Here is a 7,692-nt window from a genome sequence, read left to right as displayed (position 1 = left end):
ACTAGGGACACTCTGTTTGTCTATGTATTCACACATGTACTAAGTTTCCGGTTAATACAATTCTAGCATGAATAATAAACATTTATCATGATATAAGAAAATATAAATAACAACTTTATTATTGCCTCTAGGGCATATTTCCTTCACCAGCTAGCCCCTCCTGCCTTTCCCTCTCATGGGAGAAAGGAAAGGGGGGCGCCACCCTCCCCTGCCTTTCCCCGCAATCCAAATAAGGAAAGGGGGCGTGACTTGGGAGAGACCCCAAGTAGGATTCCTCCTACTTGGGCGCCTCCTTTGGCTGCTCCTCCCTCCCTCCCACCTATATATATGTGGGAGGGGGCGCCTAGAAAACAACAGACAATTGCCTAGCCGTGTGCGGCGCCCCTCTCCACCGTTTACACCCCCGGTCATATTTTCGTAGTGCTTAGGTGAAGCCCTGCGGAGATCACTTCACCATCACCGTCACCACGCCGTCGTGCTGAAGAAACTCATCTATTACCTCGACGTCTTGCTGGATCAAGAAGGCGAGGGACATCACCGAGCTGAACGTGTGCAGAACGCAAAGGTGTCGTGCGTTCGGTACTTGATCGATTGAAGCGCGAAGAAGTTCGACTACATCAACCACGTTGAGAAACGCTTCCGCTTACGGTCTACGAGGGTACGTAGACACACTCTCCCCCTCGTTGCTATGCATCTCCATGGATAGATCATTGTGTGTGCATAGAATTTTTTTTCCATGCAACGATTCCCAACAGTGGCATCATGGGCCAGGTCTATGCGTAGATGATATGCAAGAGTAGAACACAAGGAGTTATGGGCGGTGATAGTCATACTGCTTACCACCAATGTCTTATTTTGATTCGGTGGTATTGTGGGATGAAGCGGCCCGAACCAACCTTACATGTCCATGCACATGAGACCGGTTCCACCGACAGACATGCAACTAGTTTTGCATAAAGGTGGCTGGCGGGTGTCTGTTTCTCCTACTTTAGTTGAATCGAATTTGACTATGGCCGGTCCTTGAAAAAGGTTAAAACAGCAAACTTGATGGAACACCGTTGTGGTTTTTTGTGTAGGTAAGAACGGTTCTTGCTAGAGACCCGTAGCAGCCACGTAAAACTTGCAAGAACAAAGTAGAGGATGTCTAACTTGTTTTTGCAGGGTATGTTGTGATGTGGTATGGTCAAGACATGATGTGATATATATTATTGTATGAGATGATCATGTTTTGTAAGATATCAGGCAACCGGTAGGAGCCTTATGGTTGTCTCTTTATTGTATGAAATGCAAACACCATGCAATGGCTTTACTTTATTGCTATGAGTTTGCAATAATTGTAGAAGCAGTAGTTGGCGAGATGACCACGACGCTACAATGGAGATCAAGGTGTCGAGCCGGTGATGATAGAGATCATGATGATGCTTTGGTTATGGAGATCAAAAGCACAAGATGGTGATGGCCATATCATGTCACATATTTTGATTGCATGTGATGTTTATCTTTTATGCATCTTATTTTTCTTAGTACGGCGGTAGCACATGCACCGTTGCTACAGTTCGTCGTGTTGAGATACCACATGATGATCGGGTGTGATAGACTCTACGTTCACATACAACGGGTGCAAGATAGTTTTGCACATGCGGAATACTTGGGTTAAACTTGACGAGCCTAGCATGTACAGACATGGTCTCGGAACACTGGAGATCGAAAGGTCAAACGTGAATCATATAGTAGATATGATCAACATAGAGATGTTCACCATTGATGACTACCCCATCTCACGTGATGATTGGACATGGGTTAGTTGATTTGGATCACATATCACTTAGATGACTTGAGGGATGTCTATTTAAGTGGGAGTTCATTAGTAATTTGATTAATTGAACTTAAATTTATCATGAACTTAGTCTTAATAGTTTTTGCATATCTATGTTGTAGATCAATAGCTCGCAATATAGCTCCCTATTTTTGATATGTTCCTAGAGAAAAATAAGTTGAAAGATGATAGTAGCAATGATGCGGACTGGGTCCGTGATCTGAGGATTATCCTCATTGCCGCACAGAATAATTATGTCCTTGATGCACCGCTAGGTGACAGACCTATTGCAGGAGCAGATGCAGACGTTATGAACGTTTGGCAAGCTCGATATGATGACTACTTAATAGTTTAGTGCGCCATGCTTTACGGCTTAGAACCGGGACTTCAAAAATGTTTTGAACGCCACAGAGCATATGAGATGTTCCAAGAGCTGAAATTGGTATTTCAGACTCATCCCGTGTCGAGAGGTATGAGACCTCTGGCAAGTACTTTGCCTACAAGATGGAGGAGGATAGCTCAAACAATGAGCGTGTGCTCAGAATGTCTGGGTACTACAATCGCTTGAATCAAGTGGGAGTTAATCTTCCAGATAAGATAGTGATTGACAGAGTTTTCTAGTCACTATCACCAAGCTACTAGAACTTCATGATGAACTATAATATGCAAGGGATGACGAAAACGATTCCCGAGCTCTTCGCAATGCCGAAATCGGCGAAGGTAGAAATCAAGAAAGAGCATCAAGTGTTGATGGTTAACAAGACCACTAGTTTCAAGAAAAAAGGCGAGGGAAAGAAAGGGAACTTCAAGAAGAATGGCAAGCAAGTTGTCGCTCCCATGAAGGAGCCCAAAGCTGGACCCAAGCCCGAAATTGGGTGCTTCTACTGCAAAGGAAATGGTCACTGGAAGCGGAACTGTCCCAAATACTTTGTGGATAAGAAGGATGGCAAAGTGAACAAAAGTATATTTGATATACATGTTATTGATGTGTACCTTACTAGTGTTTGTAGTAAGCACCTGGGTATTCGATACCGGTTCAGTTGCTAAGATTAGTAACTCGAAACAGGAAGTTGCAGAGACTAGTTAAAAGCGAGGTGACAATGTGTGTTGGAATGATTCCAAGGTTGATATGATCACCATCGCACACTCCCTCTACCTTCGGGGTTAGTGTTGAACCTAAATAAATGTTATTTGGCGTTTGCGTTGAGCATGAATATGATTAGATCATGTTTATTGCAATACGTTTATTCATTTAAGTAAGAGAATCATTGTTGTTTTGTTTACATGAATAAAACCTTCTATGGTCATACACCAATGTGAATGGTTTATTGAATCTTGATTGTAGTGATACACATATTCATAATATTGATGCCAAAAGATGTAAAGTTGATAATGATAGTGCAACATACTTGTGGCATTGCCGTTTTGGTCATATTGGTGTAAAGCGCATGAAGAAACTCCATGTGGATGGACTTTTGGAATCACTTGATTATGAATCATTTGATGCTTGCGAACCATGCCTCATGGGCAAGATGACTAAAACTTTGTTCTTCGCAACAATGGAGCGAGCTAATGACTTATTGGAAATAATACATACCGATGTATGCGGTCCGATGAGTGTTGAGGCACGCGGCGGGTATCGTTATTTTCTAACCTTCACAGATGATTTGAGTAGGTATGGCTATATCTACTTGATAAAACACAAGTCTGAAACATTTGAAAAGTTCAAAGAATTTCAGAGTGAAGTGGAGAATCATCGTAACAAGAAAATAAAGTTTCTACGATCTGATCACGGAGGCGAATATTTGAGTTACGAGTTGGTCCTTGATACGTCTCCAATGTATCCATAATTTATGAAGTATTCATGCCATGTTTACAAGAATTTTATATGGTTTTGGTATGATTTGATTAGAACTAACCCGGACTGACGTTGTTTTGGTGTCATTTTTTGTGCAGAAATAAAAGTTCTCGGAATGGGCTGAAAATTTACGGTGATTGTTTATGGACCAAAAGAGACCCCCGAAGCATCGGAGTTGGGCCAGAAGATTCCCGAGGCGACGGCAAGGTAGGGGCGCGCCCTACCCCCCGAGAGGGTGCTCCTGTCTTGCCGCTGCCTCGTGGACCCCCTTGACATGAGACCGACGCCAAAAATTCCTATAAATACCAAAAACCCCAGAAAGAAACCTAGATCAGAAGTTCCGCCGCCGCAAGCCTCTATAGCCATGGAAAATCAATTTAGGCCCTCTCCGGCACCCTGCCGAAGGGGGCCATCATCACTGGAGGCCATGGAGGAGGAAGCCGGAGGGGGCCATCATCGCCATGGAGGCCAAGGACCAGAGGGAGAACCTCTCCCCATCTAGGGGGAGGCCATGGAGGAGGAAGCACAAGGGGGAGACCCTCTCTCTCGATGGTGCCGGAGTGCCACCGGGGGAACCATCATCGCGGTGATCGTCTTCATCAACATCACCATCATCATCACCTTCCTCATCTCTTTTAAGCGGTCCATGTCGTGGGAATGAGTCTGACAGTAAGAATAGGGGGTACGTAGGAGGAGGCAAGGCCCTAGCTACGGTGAGGTTGTACACGCAAGTTTACGAGTTCAGGGCCCTCTCAGAGGAGGTAACAGCCCTACGTCTCGGTGCCTCGGAGGCTTGTCGACTAGAATATGCGTGAGAGTTACAGGGGGTGCGAACCCTTGTGCTAGAGGAGGGGGTGGCTTATATAGAGTGCACCAGGTCCCTCCAGCCCTCAGTTACACATGGTTCAATGTAAGTTAAGGCAGGGGCATTACTGGTAACGCCTGCTATAAATGACTATTAATGATCTTTAAGACTATGGAGTGAATGCCTGATCGTTGCCATACCGGGGCGACTGTAGGTCTTCTGTGCTCCGAGTGGTTCTTTTGTATGGTCGAGTGACGCTATCTTGGTCGAGTACAATTGGGGTATCCGAGTGGAATAGTTGGTCGAGTGGATTGCACTCCAAGGTGATTTCAGTCAGTATCTTTTGTTGGACTTTGAACGTCTTCGACTCTAGGGCAGTGTCCTTGGGTAGGGCGTCTAGGTCAGGCCTATGACCCTACCCTAGGTACATGTCATCGTCATTAGCCCCCGAATAGATTGAGGTCCGAGTGAAAAAGGGTTGAAGTTGGTTCCGACTCGACTCTATGCTTCGGAAGCATTTCATCGGGGTCTGGAAATCATACTGGAACTTTGACTCTGCTTCAGTTGCCTTGATCGATTATGAGGTTGTCAAGTAAAGTATGCTGGTAATCCTCGAGTGAATTAGAGTGTGAAATCTTTGATGCGACTCATTGCTCTGCGGTTCCCGGATCTCATGGGATTCGAAAATTTGGAGAAGTGCACGGGACGGAGCGTGCCGCAGTAAACGGAGCGAGTAGACAAGGACGCCTCGATCTCCGCACCACCTTTTTCGCCACGTATCGGGCGAGCGCCTGTTGCGGGATGTGATAAGATTGCTCGGGCCCACTGGTCTGCCACTCGGAAGCAGTCCCATAAAGAGTGTCGGGGCCGATGCGATGCACAATGCTCCACATTCGATCCCCTTCTTCCCTACTTCTCCGCCGCGCCCTCCTCTGCTCTCGACGCTTCCGCTCGGCCCGCGCGCATTCCTCCACCATGGTGAAGGACAAGACTGCGGCCCTGGAGCGCGCAAAGAAGGCGACGGCGGCGGCGAAAGGCAAGAAGACGGCGAGGGGGTCGTCATCGCGGTCCGGTCTGCCTCCTGGTTGGATCCAGGGGGACTGGATCCGCTCCACCGTCCTGGAGGACCTGGAGAATCTTGCCAACGATGGCTTGTTTGCTCACGGGTCTTGGAGGCTACCGGGGAATGAATCCGAGCCCCAGCCGCGCGAGGGTGAGTGTGTCCTCCTCACCACCCATGTCGAACGGGGTTTCTCTCTGCCTCCCCATCTGTTCTTCCAGGGTTTTTTGAATTCCTTCGGCGGTCAGATCCATCATTTTCCTCCCAACACAATTTCCTACCTCACTGCATTTATTTCTATGTGCGAGAACTTCCTGGGCTGCAAGCCACACTGGGCTTATTCAAACACATCTTCACTTGCCATTCCCAGTCGGTGAAGAAGGCGAATCCGAGTGATGAAAAGACGCACGTGATCCAGATGTGTAGGGGGTTAGGGATCCAAACTAGAGGTAGAAGTACCTTTCCTCCTATGACCTTTCCTGAGTCAGTCAGGGGCTGGCAGTCGACCTGGTTCTACTGCAAGGACATTCCGACTCCCGGTCGGTCGATCGGCCTCCCCCCTTTCACCATGGAGAGACTCTGTTAACCTTATTCTCTGATCGTAACCGTTGAAGAGAAAGGAGAGGTGGCCATTTTGGTCGACGCGGTCGTTAATTTAGTCTGGGAGGGTGTGACCGGCATGGACCTGTTGGAGGTATTTCTCAGTTGACGAATCCAGCCTCTCCAAGCTCATGATCACCCAATGTGGATGTACTCGGGCCCTGAAGACACAACCCGAATCCACCCGAAGGAGGTTGATGGGGAGACGGTGGCCCTGTGGCTCAAGAGCATCACTGGAAACAAGGATAACCCCAGGGGGTCCAGGAGGGTTCTGCCATTCGACGCCAACCACACTCCTGAAGAGGTCAGGTTTAATTTACTGAGTGTTCTTTCTTTCTGATCCGTGATTGTTCTTGAATCCGACTGATATCTGTGATTTGTGTCTTGCAGATTTTCACCAAGATGTACTCGATGCCGAACAGAGAGCAGTATCAAGGAGTTGAGAGTGATGGCAATAGCGGTGATATTCAGTACGCAAATGACAGTGAAGATGACAGCGAGGACTCGGGCAGTAGTGAAGAAGTCGACTCGCCGCCCCGCTCGAAGCGTCGTTCCAAACAGTCACAAGATCCTGCACGGGAACGTGGCAAGGTGGCTGCGTCGAGTGCAAAAATCCCAAAACGCACTCGGACATCGACTCCTGAGCCATCAGAGAAGGCCGCGAAGCAGGCCAAAGTTGCCCCGCCCAAACCTCGGAAGGCTCTACCTAGGATCAAGGTGGTTGTTCCTGTTGCCTCTGCGTAAGTGTTTCGTTTCTTTTCTTTGTCTCCACTGCAAACTTCTTTTCTTGTTTGACCGAGTGAATTCGGAACTTTCAGTGCTGCTACTTCTGTAACCTCCATGGACGTTGACGAGGAGCGGGGTGACGCGGAAACCGTAGACGCGGCCACTTCTCGGGCAGGTACGATTCCACAGCCATGCTCTTCCTTCGCCAACTGTTTTGATTGTCGACTGAATTCTTATGGTCGAGTGTTTTGCAGCGCCAACAAATGTTATCCAACTTCCAGACGATGATAATGATGAAGAAGTGCCTCAAAGGAATATAGGGAGAATGGGTAGGACTTCGAGCAGGAGGGTGCCTGCCAGCAAAGTGCCTCACTCGGCATCTGAGCCAGTCGTTCAGCAACTTGGTGATCCAGTTTGGACTTCTGTTTCCTTGGCTGATCCTTTGTCGACTGACCAGCCTTCGGTGTCGACTGCTCAGGCCCCTGCTCCGACTCCACAACTTCAAGCTTCAGCTCCACCGGCTACGTCACCTGTTCCAACAACTCCTCTTTTTGTTACTCATCATGTCCCGGAGGACCAAGTAGGAGCTGCCAAGGGGGGCCATGATCCAGGCAGGTCTAATGATGGACCGAATGCAGGTGGTGTATGACACCAGCAAGGCCGCCTGTGACGCCAGCTCTGCCCTCCAAACCAACGTTCGAGTAAGTGGGATTGTAAGTTGATTTCCAATTGGCTTTCAGCTTGACCTTTGCTCTGTTAGGATATGTTACTTGAAAACTGCTGCTTTATTATTCGTAAGATGTCAATCCGTTTCTTGCATCTGTACA

Source organism: Triticum aestivum, chromosome 4D (genome assembly GCF_018294505.1).
Source record: "Triticum aestivum cultivar Chinese Spring chromosome 4D, IWGSC CS RefSeq v2.1, whole genome shotgun sequence".
Taxonomy (NCBI): domain Eukaryota; kingdom Viridiplantae; phylum Streptophyta; class Magnoliopsida; order Poales; family Poaceae; genus Triticum; species Triticum aestivum.
Note: the sequence above shows the minus strand (reverse complement) of the source record.